Source organism: Rhinoderma darwinii, chromosome 11 (assembly GCF_050947455.1).
Source record: "Rhinoderma darwinii isolate aRhiDar2 chromosome 11, aRhiDar2.hap1, whole genome shotgun sequence".
In the NCBI taxonomy this organism is placed as follows: domain Eukaryota; kingdom Metazoa; phylum Chordata; class Amphibia; order Anura; family Rhinodermatidae; genus Rhinoderma; species Rhinoderma darwinii.
The window spans coordinates 100,767,150-100,782,974 of NC_134697.1; the positions used below are offsets into that span (position 1 = coordinate 100,767,150).

The 15,825-nt window shown below is 45.5% G+C and overlaps 1 pseudogene; it reads left to right on the forward strand.

The window, feature by feature from the left end:
• Positions 1–2,456: 2,456 nt before the first annotated feature.
• LOC142663104 (uncharacterized) lies at positions 2,457–8,546 on the forward strand (annotated as a pseudogene).
• The last annotated feature ends 7,279 nt before the right edge of the window (positions 8,547–15,825 follow it).

A 15,825-nucleotide genomic window follows, 5' to 3' on the forward strand; every position in this document is an offset into this window, starting at 1 on the left:
TAGGATTAGATACACAGCTCAGCAGACAGTATCACACATGATAGGATTAGATACACAGCTCAGCAGACAGTATCACACATGATAGGATTAGATACACTGCTCAACAGTCAGTATCACACATGATAGGATTAGATACAGCTCAGCAGTCAGTATCACACATGATTGGATTAGATACACAAACTCAGCAGACCGTATCACACATGATAGGATTAGATACACAGCTCAGCAGACAGTATCACACATGATGGGATTAGATACACAGCTCAGCAGAGAGTATCACACATGATAGGATTAGATACACAGCTCAGCAGACAGTACCACACATGATTGGATTAGATACACAGCTCAGCAGACAGTATCACACATGATAGGATTAGATACACACTCAGCAGACAGTATCACACATGATAGGATTAGATACACAGCTCCGCAGACAGTATCACACAGGATAGGATTAGATACACAGCTCAGCAGACAGTATCACACAGGATAGGATTAGATACACAGCTCAGCAGACAGTATCACACATGATAGGATTAGATACACAGCTCAGCAGACAGTATCACACATGATAGGATTAGACACACAGCTCAGCATACAGTATCACACATGATAGGATTAGATACACATCTCAGCAGACAGTATCACACATGATAGGATTAGATACACAGCTCAGCAGACAGTATCACACATGATAGGATTAGATACACCGCTCAGCAGACCGTATCGCACATGATAGGATTAGATACCGGGGCTCAGCAGACAGTATCACACATGATAGGATTAGATACACAGCTCAGCAGACAGTATCACACATGATAGGATTAGATACACAGCTCAGCAGACAGTATCACACATGATAGGATTAGATACACAGCTCAGCAGACAGTATCACACATGATAGGATTAGATACACAGCTCAGCAGACAGTATCACACATGATAGGATTAGATACACAACTCAGCAGACCGTATCACACATGATAGGATTAGATACACAGCTCAGCAGACAGTATCACACATGATGGGATTAGATACACAGCTCAGCAGAGAGTATCACACATGATAGGATTAGATACACAGCTCAGCAGACAGTATCACACATGATAGGATTAGATACAGGGCCTCAGCAGACAGTATCACACATGATAGGATTAGATACAGTGGGTCAGCAGACAGTATCACACTGGGGATAGGATTAGATACACAGCTCAGCAGACCGTATCACACAGGATAGGATTAGATACACGGCTCGGCAGACAGTATCACACGATTGGATTAGATACACGGCTCAGCAGACAGTATCACACATGATAGGATTAGATACACAGCTCAGCAGACAGTATCACACATGATAGGATTAGATACACAGCTCAGCAGACAGTATCACACAGGATAGGATTAGATACACCGCTCAGCAGACAGTAAAACACATGATAGGATTAGATACACAGCTCAGCAGACAGTACCACACATGATTGGATTAGATACACAGCTCAGCAGACAGTATCACACATGATAGGATTAGATACATGGCTCAGCAGACAGTATCACACATGATAGGATTAGATACACAGCTCAGCAGACAGTATCACACATGATGGGATTAGATACAGTGGGTCAGCAGACAGTATCACACATGATAGGATTAGATACACACTCAGCAGACAGTATCACACATGATAGGATTAGATACACAGCTCCGCAGACAGTATCACACAGGATAGGATTAGATACACAGCTCAGCAGACAGTATCACACAGGATAGGATTAGATGCACAGCAGACAGTATCACACATGAATAGGATTAGATACAGGGCCCCAGCAGACAGTATCACACATGATAGGATTAGATACACAGCTCAGCAGACAATATCACACATGATCGGCTTAGATACACAGCTCAGCAGATAGTATCACACATGATAGGATTAGATACAGGGCCCCAGCAGACAGTATTTATATACTTTCCGTCCTTGCCCTTTAGTTGGGTGCTCCTCAGATCCGGGCACAGCACTGGGTCATCTTCGGTGAATAGTGTCCCGATTGGTTGGGTGATGTCCCGGTTGGGATTGGTGGATTGGTTGGGTGATGTCCCGGTTGGGTGATGTCCTGGTGGGGATTGGTTGGGTGATGTCCCGGTTGGGATTGGTGGATTGGTTGGGTGATGTCCCGGTTGGGTGATGTCCCGGTGGGTATCGGTGGATTGGTTGGGTGATGTCCCGGTTGGGTGATGTCCCGGTGGGTATCGGTGGATTGGTTGGGTGATGTCCCGGTTGGGTGATGTCCCGGTGGGTATCGGTGGATTGGTTGGGTGATGTCCCGGTTGGGTGATGTCCCGGTTGGGATCGGTCGATTGGTTGGGTGATGTCCCGGTTGGGTGATGTATCGGTGGATTGGTTGGGTGATGTCCCGGTTGGGATTGGTGGATTGGTTGGGTGATGTCCCGGTTGGGTGATGTCCCGGTGGGTATCGGTGGATTGGTTGGGTGATGTCCCGGTGGGTATCGGTGGATTGGTTGGGTGATGTCCCGGTTGGGTGATGTCCCGGTTGGGATCGGTCGATTGGTTGGGTGATGTCCCGGTTGGGTGATGTCCCGGTTGGGATCGGTCGATTGGTTGGGTGATGTCCCGGTTGGTATCGGTGGACCGGTGGGGTTTATGCCCATTAAGTTGTTGGTATATTCAGAATATTAGAAGACTTTATGGGAACAGATGGAGGGGGGGGAGGGGGGCTCCATCCTGTGATTGCCCGCTGTGAAGGGTTTGGACAATTACTATGTATTTGAGGTTCGGGGTGAATTAGTGAATCTGTTGTGATCTCCATTCTTGTTAGGTTATTTTTCACGCCATACGTGATACGGTGTAAATAATGCCTGGTCGTTACCATAAAATTTATTTTTTTTTTTTACTATTTTCCAGAAATCCATGCTTTTTGGGGAGACATTTTTTTTATTTTATAAAATTGTAATGATCTTAATGTTGTTCTTTCCTACTCGGGGACCAGAAGCCGCGATATTTTAATCATTTGTATAATACTTTGGAATACTTCATATATTACTGCCGTACTATTAGTGTTTCACCCGCGGCACCCTGTGGTGGGGTCGTGGGGCACCGATGTTAAGAAAGATTGAGCCCCCCCCCCCCTCTCTCTGTCAAGCAGCTCAGATGTTGCGGTCGCTGTTAAAAGGGTAACCAAACGTTTGACAAGCCTCTGAGGTCATAGTGACATGTCAGAAGTCTGGATTGGTGGGGGTCCGAGCACGGAGACCAGAAGCGCTCGCCCACTTAGTTTCCGTTCAGCTTTTTACAGAAAGCCGATGTATTGGACATTGATTTCTGGAAAAAGCCGAACAGACATGGACCTGTTGAGCGCCCACACGAGACCTTCTGTCGCTTCGATGTAGCGATTGGTGGGGACTAAGTGCTCTGACCTTGCTGCTCTGTCACTATGACGTGTTAGAAGTTCGTCAAACGTTTGGTTACCCTTTAACCGCATCATCTAAGGGGTTCAATGGCTGGAATCTGAGTTATCTCCCGGCTGTGTATAACTCGAGGTTACAGTAGCCGTACCCACGAGATCCCGGTGCCATGTATATATACATCATAGAGCAGAAACTAGCGCCCACTCGTGACGGAACACTGGGGAAATGTATCAGTGGGGCAAATATCGGATGACCAGATGTAACTGGCCAGGATTAGACATATACATTTCTTAATATAACCAATATATAAAAGACCGCTCGAAGCTGGCATAGATTTCCCATTGTGGCGCACGGACAGCCCAAGAAGCAATAAACTCAATAAGGGTCGTGCACCTCCAAATAAATTTGTCACCTCTCACTCTAGCGGCCTCCAATCTATAAACGCCGTATGAAACGCAAGTCTTCGTAAATCTGGGCCAGAGAGTCTAACAAGCCCAACCTCCGGCAGCTGCATGTAAAGCAAGTTCTTTCATATGGTGAATGTTCTGACATCTCCCTGACCCCTCCATAATATAATCTATAGTCTTATGTCCATTTATCTTCCTGCATTACAGTGGTCATAGACGATCAGCTCCACAAGACCTGAGGCCAACTGCACCGCCAGCAGGAATAAGATGACGAGAGGACGTTGACCCTCACCCTGGAGATGATCTACCTGCTGACTCCGGGATATATGTCCGATGACATCACTTACAGCTACAAAAGGCATTTATCATTTTAGCACGCGGTAGTTCTCTCAGCTGAACAAACGTGATCGGGGGCCATACATGGGTCAATGATCGGGCAAACTAGCGGTCGTTATCGATCATTGCCCTGTGTAAATAGGGCAACGATCAGCCGATGAACGGGAAACGCTCATTCATCGGATCGTTTATGCAGCATATAAAATTGTCTCCCCATGTAAACAGATGTCCTGCCGACATGATGTAAATGCATCGGGATGAGCGACCATCGTAAGGATAGTTTGTCCCTATACTAAACGATCATTGCTCCGTCTAAAGTGATCAGCGAGCGCCGATCGACAAGCTGTATTGTGTGTAAAGTGGGAAACACGGGCGACGTCTGTACGTGTCCTACCACCTGCACTTCTAATCATTTATAGATTAGCTTTCATTATAAATGATCTTTCTCCATACACAGGGTTATATATTAGTGAAGAAGACATCGGGAGAGTGTCTCACCAATAGCCCCACCTCCGTACATCCGCGTCATCATCCGAGAAATACAACGATGAGAAGATCCTGGACCTCACCCACAAGATCATCGAGCTGCTGACTGGAGAGGTGACACTGCCGGGAATGCTGGGACATTATATAATAACACAAGGTATAATCTGTCTGGGTGATGACTGTATCATTGTGTGTCAGGTTCCTATAAGATGTCAGGATGTCGCCGTCTATTTCTCCATGGAGGAGTGGGAGTATATAGAAGAACACAAGGATCTGTACAAGGACGCCATGATGGAGGACCACCGGGACCGCACACCTCCGAGTAAGAGGGATCTGTACAAGAACATCATGGAGGACCACCGGGACGTCATGATGGAGGACCACCGGGACCCCATATCACTGGGAAAGCGGGATCTGTACAAGGAGGCCATGATGGAGGACCACCGGAACCGCACATCACCGGGTAAGAAGGATCCGTACAAGGAGGTCATGATGGAGGACCACCGTGACCACACATCACCGGGAAAGAGGGATCTGTACAAGGACGTCATGATGGTGGACCACCGGAATCACACATCAATGGGTAAGCTGAGAGCTTGTAAAAGGGTGGAGCCGTTTTTGGGTCGCCTAAGAATATCCGACTTCCAGTAATCACATTTTGTCTATTCAATGTATTCAGACTATAATTCTGTATCTCCTATAGGTCGGTCTATGAAGAGCAGTCAGACGCTTCTTTCTTCCCAGGATTGTCCCGCGGACAATCTCCATGTTCCACAGGATCATCAGGTGAATAACATGGAGTTCATCACATTCTAAAATGCCACGAAAGTCAAGGTATAAAGTTATTTCTAACGACTTTTCATTTGTTTAGGATGAAGATCTGATCGATATTAAAGTAGAAGTTATGGAGGAGGAAGAAGAGGAAGAAGAAGAAGAAACATATATGATGGGTGATCAGCCGTATAAGGGGGAGGAAAGTCCTGTGGACACCAGCCCAGGTGACTTAGAACTGCTATATAGACAACCGTCACATATTGGGAACATCATAATATATAGTTACTTCCTCACCAAGGAATTCAGACTCCCGACGTTGGAAGACGTTGGTCTGGAAGATTCGTTTTCTGCATTTTATTTGCTTACTTTCATCTTTAGATGATGTTGTAATTTTTATACTTTGGCCAAATCTATGGTCGAAAGAGTTTAACCTGTGACGTGTCTGTTGATATGTTTGCATCCTACATCAGCTTACATCATTCCACTTGGAGAATGTAATGTCTCTGACAAAAAGTAACCAGTCCAGCAAAAGCGCCCCCACTACCAGACTTGGCGCTAGCTGGCCGATTCGGCAAGAGGTGGCGATCTAGCCCTGCGATGCCCCTGAGGGAACTTGGGCCCTGCCTAAAGCAGAAGAACCACTTTGATAAGGGTGAACCCACTATCAGGAACCTAGCTAGCAGACTGAGTGAACCCTGTTGGTGGAAAAGTTCATCTTGCTTTCACCAAGCAGCTGCGTACAGGTAGACAAGTAAGACTAGCCAAGGTCAACAACAGAGCGGTAACGCAATACAAAATCCGCAGGCAAAAGAGAAATAGACACCGTCCAGGTCATACATAGTATATTTACACAGCGGTACCAAATCAGAAGGCAAAAATGTTAGGGCAATGCAGGTCAAACAGTAGTAATAAGGAAGAATGTAAAGAGGGGTAACGAGGAATACTCACAAAGCACAAGGCAAAGAACCAGGTAGTAAAGTAATAACTGGTAAGGAGCCCAGAGTCAGGAGCGTTTATATAGAACCGATCTAATTGATTGATGACGAAGACTAGAGCATCCGAGTAGAAACCACTCCTAGACTTCACCCTCGCCCACCTTTTCGTCTAGTTCAGGAGCAGAAAACCGAGGCTGTTTTTGAGGGTTACCTAGACACACTTTTAATTTCATAATCACATGTAAACAATGTATTCAGGCACAGTATTTTCTATAGATGGATCCGTGAAGAGAAAAAAAGAGCGTCAAGAGATCTGTCCAAGTCCTCTTTATTCCCCAGATGAGGAGGAGGAAGATCTCGATGTCCCACAGAGTCCACAGGTACAATTAGCTAAAGTCTCAAAAACAACCAAAGCAAATTTGTTTCATGAAATCCAATTTTTTTTTCTAAATAATTGTATGTTCAGGATGAAGATCTGCTTAATATTAAAGTTATTGAGGATGAAGAGGAGGAGACCGATATGGCGAGCGACCGGCAGTTTAAGGAGGAGGAAATTCCAGTGGATATCGGCACAAATGTGCCCCGAGCTCCTCACAGTAGGGATCCACCGTTTGATCCCTCAAATGATGAGGAACACTCTCTTGATACAAATGCAGACCACATTGGTGGAAACTTATATCCATGTTCTGAATGTGGAAAGTACTTTAAGAAGAAGGCAAATCTTATTCGACATCAGAGAATTCACACGGGGGAGAAACCATTTCCGTGTTCTGAGTGTGGAAAGTGCTTTACCCAGAAATGTGATTTCATTCAACACCAAAGAATTCATACGGGTGAGAAGCCGTTTTCATGTTCTGAGTGTGGAAAATCATTCACCAAAAAGTCCAATCTTGTTGAGCATCAGAGAATTCACACAGGGGAGAAGCCATTTTCATGTTTCGAGTGTGAAAAATGTTTTGCAAGGAAATCTGAACTTTTTAGGCATGAGAGGAGTCATCACACCGGCAAGAGGCTGTTTTCATGCACGGTGTGTGGGAAACGTTTCACTCAGAAATCGGATTTAATGCGGCACCAGAGCCTTCACACGGCACAGAAGTGGTATTCATGTTCTGAATGTGGGAAATGTTTTACATGGAAGTATAACCTTGTTAAACATCAGAGAGTTCATACGGGAGAAAAGCCGTTCCCGTGTCCTGAGTGCGGCAAATGCTTTACCAAGAAGTGTAACCTCGATGAGCATCAGAAAATTCATGCTGGGGAGAAGCCATATTCCTGTTCCAATTGTGGGAAATGCTTTACGTCGAAATCGAACCTTGTCACGCACCAACGAATTCACACTGGGGAGAAGCCATTTTCCTGCTCTCAGTGTGGGAAATGTTATACAAGGAAAGCTAACCTTGTGGAACATCAGAGGGCTTGTGAGAAGCCATTGTAGTTTTTCTCCAAAAATGTTACTAGAGTGAAGGGGGTGCTGTGGATAATTACAATACACCGGCTCACGTTCTTTGAAACACTAAAGCTTCTGTGAATATCCTTAATGGCTTAAAACTCTAACCTTATTTTTAATTGATTCATGAACTATAAATCTACAAAAAAACGGGAGCGCACTAATCATAAGTGGTCATATTTTCCAATACACCGTCCCAATGCTAAATGTAAAGAGGACAATACCCGAAGTGATATTTTTTTACATTTTTATTTTATTTATTCCTAATGGCTATCGGTCTTCAAAGATTGAATGCCGTCCATCACGTTATCGACTTTTAAAGCGTACCTACGATTCCAGGGGAACTTGTAGAATAAGCCGTAAGTGTGTGAACTGGAGTAACAATATTTCTGACCGCAATTTATTAAATCAATCACTGGTGAGAGATTCTCTCTTCTCTGTAATATGAGCCGTCACAATTTTCATGCCTCGTTTTTTTTTTTTTTAGCGAGTGCAGAGATTCTGAACAGATCGACACGGCAATAGCCACATATCGGTGAAAAGAGGCGTTCTTCTGTAAATCGATATGTTACAAAGTTTATCACCTTTACATACACTTAGAGTTATAGAAAAAAATGAAGTAGGCTTTTAATATTGGTATGGAAATCCTGTATATATTGCACCGTTTTGTATATGTATCCGTGTCATTGTTCTAAAAGTGGAAGAAAATACTAGTAGGTGGCGAAAAATGCATACGTGTTTTATTTTTAAGAACAAAATGGTATAAATACTGTGGGTTTAAACAAAAAGGTGGGGGTCCAACCTGATTGGTGGGGGTCCAACCTCCGGGACCTCGCTCATAAGCACAGTGAAGGGGCGCTTCATAGTTGACGCAGGCGCAGTGAGCTCGTCCATATGGGGGCTTGTGTCTGCTACTGCTGCTCTTTCCATCTAAGTGCCCCTTTAATGTTGCTGATGGGCAGGGGTCCTGTAGGTCAGACCCCCATCAATCAAACATTGATTATACTAAGAACAGGCCATCTATGGCGAAGTCCCAGAGAACCTTTAACCAACAGTTCCGGGTTAGCAGGTTTCCGTGAATAACCGTGCGTTCCGGGAGTCAGTTATTTGTGCCAAGGGCTGTGATGAGAACATTGTTTCATAAGAGTTGTGATCGCACTAGGCAGGATACTCTATAAAGCAGTCTCGTCTGGCCCATAGAAACTGCCTGACCCTAGCGCGCATCTCCTCTGATACATGCTCGAAGAGGCAGGAATCTTTTTAAAAACTTCTTGTATTTGGGCTTCCGAAAACGCAAGTTTGCGGCCCACTGCGCTTATGTACTGATCAGTAAGGAGTGCTTACTAAAGTCCAGTCATGAGCTTAAAGGATTATTCCCAACTGGAAATCCCATAAATATCCGATAGATGCCGGGACTTGCACCTATATCGAGAACGTGACCACCCGGCCCTGTTTGACCTGGTAAAGTGGCCGCTGGCTGCAGATACCTGCGCGGGGCTCTCTTCACTTCACTTAGTCCCAGCCTGGAATCTGCTCTCAGCGGCCGCCTCACCAGGCAACGCGGGGAAGAGCGACCCCTGTTCTGGATGTAGCTGCGTGTTTTTCAGCCATTTGTCATTTCCTGTTTCGGGTGTAACCCTTTATATGTTGTGTGCTGCTTACTTGCGGACGTATTTAGTAAAATCACAAAAGTAGATCGGGCCGAGTAGAACAGACTAAATGATGCCTGTGGGTAATTATTTCATGTTTGGCGTAAAGTACATTCTGACTGACCGGAAACGTACTTAAAGGGGTTGTCCCATAAAACACATGTAGGGGATACATGTGTGATCGCTGGGGGTCCGACCACTGGGACCCCCAGCGATAAGGAGAACTGAGAACCTAAAGTCCCCCGAAGTGCTCCATGAGTTGCTTGGGACTTTTGAGGTCTGTGTCCGGCAGCTCCATAGAAATGAATGGCGCGCCGATCACTCATGCACACAAGCGCGACCGGCGCTCCATTCATTTCTATGAAGCTGCCGGACACAGTCCCAAGTCTAATGCTTATCATGGAGCACTTCAGGGGAATTTTGGTCCCCTGTTCTCCTTATCGCTGGGGGTCCCAGCGGTCAGACCCCCAGTGATCACTGTGAATAGAGGATACATATGTTTTATGGGACAACCTCTTTAATGCTTAAACCCCTGACGCCTGTAATGGCTGCCGCGCCGTTCCCCGCCTTCCCCACGGCCTCTGCTCCGGTTCCTGTGCCCTCCATTACCATATGCTCATCCCGAGCTCCACTTACCCGGTCCGGACGCTCTGCTGGCCCTGGGCGGCGACAGGTGAGTGCATCCCTTACCACCCTCCGCGGCCGTCATCCTTGATGTGCGGCTGCAGTCACTAGAGGGCGCGCACGCGGACTCATTCTGTCTTAAAGGGCCAGCGCACGCCTTAATTCTATAGACTTCCTATTTAAGGTCCCTCCTTCTGTGCTTGTTCAACCAAGTTCCCCAGTGCCCTGGTTCTCTGTTTCCTTCCCTTCTGCATTTGTCTGGATTTCCCGTTACTGACCTCCTGCCTGTACTTGACTATCCTTGCCTGCCGCCTGCATTAACCCATTGCTATCCATACCCGTTACGACGTCTGCCGCCTGCCTTTACCCATTGCTATCCATACCAGTTACGACGTCTGCCGCATGCCTTGACCTATTTCTTCCATACCCATTACGACGCCTGCCGCCTGTCCTGACTTCTGCCTTTCCATCCGACCGCCTCTACCCGCTGTGCCAAGCGTTGCCTGGGTTCCAAGCACCATCTCCCAGACGACACCGAGGATCCACGAACAAACTGGTGAGAACAGTTATAACGTCCATGCATAACGCATTCGCATCACGCAGAAAGTCTATAATAGTTGTGGATTCGGAGAGGTGGGCACTTTTTGTCTTAATTTCTTTATTTTATACTGACCTGTGGGGGGCTCAGAGTAGCTTTCCAGTCAATGTTGGTGAAAAGCTTAAAATCGGTGTGGACTTCTTGATTGAACAATGTGGGATTCTGGTCCATCATGACAATATTTCAGCCGTGTTTTCATGGTGTGAATTTCTCTATCTACACATCCCAGACGTGATCTATTGGTTTAAGATTCGTAACTGTGCAACCATTGTCGTGTTTGTGGAGGTCACTCGTGTTTGTGGAGGTCACTCGTGTTTGTGGAGGTCACTCGTGTTTGTGGAGGTCACTGTAGTGTTTGTGGAGGTCACTGTCGTGCTCGTGGAGGTCCTTGTCGTGCTCGTGGAGGTCGCAGTCGTGTTTGCAGAACCAGCTTGAGATGGAGTTTTCTTCACGACATGGATTATCCTGCTGGATGCGCATGGACTAAGACAATATCCGGGTAGGCTGTGACATTCAGTAAGTGCTCAAATAGTATTAACCCTTTCCCGACATTTGAGGTACAGTCACGTCGTACCCAGCAATGGGAAGTATGGAGCATGTTCACGGACTGAGCCCGCTCCATATTCGGCAAGTGTCGACTATATTTTACAGTCAACCCCTCACCACTGTAACGGCCAGAATCGAAGATCACCCCTTATTCCGGACCTTTAACAACTATTCTGGGGTCAATAGCGACCACGGTATCTAAGCCGTTAGAAAGAGATGGTTGCGATGGTTGTCAATGCAGGCCCCCATGTCTGCCATGTTTGTGCTCCTATGAAGCCCTTAAAGAGCCGGTACGAACATAAGTAGTGCAGTATACTGTGCAAGCGATCCAACAATGCAGATTCATTATGGGTCCCACTCCCCTGTTCTAGCTCTTTGAGTACATACACTACAGAGCCATAATTATAATAAATCCTATATACAGGGCATACATGCTGCATCATCTGGCACAAATTATGTATATCATCCCTTATAACTTACGACTGTACTCCCAAAATATATTGCACCAAAAAGAAGAACCAAGGAGTCTCTAAGTCAAAAATTACATAATCTTTTTATTTGACAATATTACACTGTTTACAAAAAACAAGTTTCTAAAAATGAATCACAAATAAAAGCATGGCCGCCACATGGGTCAATATACATCAGATATGGTCATATATGTAAAGACACATTACAGTATACCTCAAAGACAACAATGTAGGTAGTGTGATGTAAATAGGATGAGGTATACAGGCTACAGGTAATATGTTAAACTGCTTCAGGAAAACGGTAAGAGGGATGAGACTCCCATGTATGGAAAATGCAAAAGAGAACAGGACTGAGAAACAACGTGTTATAATGTCCAAAAAGAAAAGCTCAAATATGTGTAAATATCGGGGAGTTGTTCATGCATATATAAGAGAGCCCAAATACCATGAACCAGCAAACACTGAACCAAGGAGCACTATCAAAGTACTAACCCATGTAGCTGAGACTCCAAGAATGGCGGCCGGCCCCAACGCGTTTCGGCTTCCGCCTTCGTCAGACGAAGGCGGAAGCCGAAACGCGTTGGGGCCGGCCGCCATTCTTGGAGTCTCAGCTACATGGGTTAGTACTTTGATAGTGCTCCTTGGTTCAGTGTTTGCTGGTTCATGGTATTTGGGCTCTCTTATATATGCATGAACAACTCCCCGATATTTACACATATTTGAGCTTTTCTTTTTGGACATTATAACACGTTGTTTCTCAGTCCTGTTCTCTTTTGCATTTTCCATACATGGGAGTCTCATCCCTCTTACCGTTTTCCTGAAGCAGTTTAACATATTACCTGTAGCCTGTATACCTCATCCTATTTACATCACACTACCTACATTGTTGTCTTTGAGGTATACTGTAATGTGTCTTTACATATATGACCATATCTGATGTATATTGACCCATGTGGCGGCCATGCTTTTATTTGTGATTCATTTTTAGAAACTTGTTTTTTGTAAACAGTGTAATATTGTCAAATAAAAAGATTATGTAATTTTTGACTTAGAGACTCCTTGGTTCTTCTTTTTGGTGCAAGAGCCATAATTATGTGGACAGCCCTCCTAACTATTGGGTTTAGGGGTGTCAGCCGTGCCCTTTGCAAACCGGTAGATACAATAAAGCACACAGAGTCCGAAGGTGGGGCATCTGGTATATAAATTCCTATTAAAGATGCTAACCAATCAAATTCAAGATATTCTCCCTTCAATAGCCGACCCCTCACAACAGGGATTTATCACCAATCGCTACTCTGTTTATATATTCGCACCACAATTGCAGCAACAATATCAGCCAATGACCCGGCCAACTTCCGTCTATGCTGCTCTGCCCGGACCAAGGTCTCCTGGCACATCTCGACGGAGACATTTCATAGGTGGAACTTTGGCCCGGTCTTCTTTCTACAGTGCTGTAACAACGTTTCTTGCCCCTCCCCAATTTCTATTATTTTTGCATATTTAAATGTTGATTTCATGTATTGACGGAAAAATGTTTAGCGTGAACCCTCTAAATACAAACTCACTAGAACAGACCTGACAAACCTGGCGACATTTTTACCCTTCTATTTGTGGAAAACGCTAACATCATAAAAGTTCCCGAATCTTTCATATCTGCTCCAGTCACTCCTAATATATCTCCCACCAAAGGTAGAAAAACCGTAAGCTAACCTGCAACACTTCCTGCGGCAATGCCGCAAATACAAATATTTTGGAACAAGGTCAGAACTTTCACAGCCAAACAATTAACGAATTTCCTTTTGGCCCTGTTCACACTGATTTTTTTTGCAGGTAGAAAAATCTGCCTCAAAATTCCTGATTTTGACCTTCGGGCAGAAAATTTGCCACGTTTTTCACTGCGTTTTTTCCACCTGCGGCCAATGAGCACCCCGGGCATAAACAGCCATGAAAAACACGATCTCCGACCTCCCATTGACATCAATGGGAGGCAGAGACTGAAACGCCCGAACAAAGGGCATGTCACTTCTTTGAAAACCACTCCTCCCACGATTTGGGTACTTTTTGGCGCGGTTTCCACATTAAAATCAGCAACAAAATACTCAGTGTGAACTGGCCCTTTACCTCCACCTGGGGAATATTTAGCTATTTCGTCATTAATACCAGCCATAAACAAGATATGCGCATGCTTCATCTAATCACAACGGCTAGCAAAAAAGTAATCTGAAAAGTATGGAACCAATCCCAGGAACCCCTACTCTAAATATTTCTGGACAAATAAGCACATCTGATGAAGATGGATTGGGTAGAAGCAGCCTAACATAAGGAAAAGAGTTACGCTACTGGTGGTGCTCAAGACTGCAACACCAGACAATCGCTATCACGTGGGTGAAGCACACATCAATACTGACCGAAAACAAAAAGGCACCAGTGGACAAGCGGAACAGAACACCAAAGATAGTAGACGATCGAGACGATGCATAAAGGGAGAGGATGGCAGATGAATAGACAATAGACAGCACTCGCTGACCCTATCTGAATACTATGCCATAGCAGGGTAAGACAACAGCTTGGCAGCAGACCAAACGCACAGGAAAGGCAAACAAACCAGTGGAATTACTGATCCCAGGATACACATTAAACCACTATACAAAAACTGGATCTCTCAGAGGACCAACAGGTTCCACAGTAGAAACAAAGTCACAAACAAGAATCTGGAAAGAGTTAGCGCATATAACCAGTACCGGAGTAATCCAGGCCTGAAGTATATACAGGCTCAAAAAAAGTACTCCGCCCTAAATAACCAGGCAAAGCTAAATGATGACCAGATTCAGACAGGCATTGCCTAGCAACGCCCAAACGCAGAGATAACAGAATCATTGATTAGCCGCGGTCCTGCTACTAATCCTAACAATTCTGTCTCGATAAACGTCGCTCGTTGCACCAGCCAAACTTGGCCAGTGTGAGGGTAAGGCCACATGGAACGGCCCTGACACGGTCAAACACCTTGGGGTATTCTGGATACAAGTTACCCCCTATCCGTAGGGTAAGGGGTAACTTACCCCACGGGAGCGCCGGATATAGCCGAGTGCAGTGTTCGGCTTTTTCAGGCGCTGCCATAGAGAATGAATGGAGTGGCAGTACGCATGAGTGACCTACCGCTCAGTTCAAACTTTGGGTTCGGGCAAATTCGGGCTCCCCGTTCTCGTTAACAGTGGGGGTCTGAGCTGTGTGACACATACCGATCAGCAAGTTACCCCTTACTCTACGGATAGGGGGTAACTTGTAACCTGCAAAATCGTGCGGCCATAAAGGGTGTATTAATTCACGGGCGCACGATTTTGTAGATAAAGGGACCTTTTATCCACATTAACGTGCGGCCACTAACAGGCTATTTGACAGCCACACCGGACATGGTGCCGGTTCGAATGTTGGCCGCGTTGCGACCGTGTCAGGGCCGCTCCGTGTGGCCTTACCCTGAAAGTACCATTTATTTTCAAACAGATTTTCCATCGGGACACATTACCCACTGTTTTTTCCACACGTGAGGAGCACGAAGCTTTAAGAGCACTCCAGGGTCTTCTGGATGAGCAGAGGGATAAGTCCAGCGGTAAGTTTCCTTGTACGGTTCTTCCCAAATCCCAAAAAATTCCCTGCTCTATCGTTGATTTGTTTGTTGTCGCTGAGGAATTCAAACGCATCCAAGGAACCATCAAACATGACAACTGTGCGCAGAGAATTATAAATATCAAACCGTCCTCTGGCCCAAGCTGATTTGCGAAAGGGAGGCAGCTCCGTGGTCCTGCGTGTTATCGTAAGCTCACATTTAATCCACTCAGGAAATTCCGGAGGGAACTTGAATACATTTTGCTAGAGGCGTTACACATAAAAGCCAATATGAGGACAATATGATTGTCAATGATCCGACGGAAGCTAAGATGGAAAATCCATAAGCGTGCCGCTACGGACGTCCAATTGTTTCCGGCATGAATGGGATATGTCCTGCGTCCTCTAGATGAAACTCTTCCATTTTACCTGAAGGACACCACAGATATTTTACGCAAGATGAATGGGATTTGTTTGGAACCCGATATGACTATTGTCCCCTGTAAACCTCACGCTGATGGCAACGA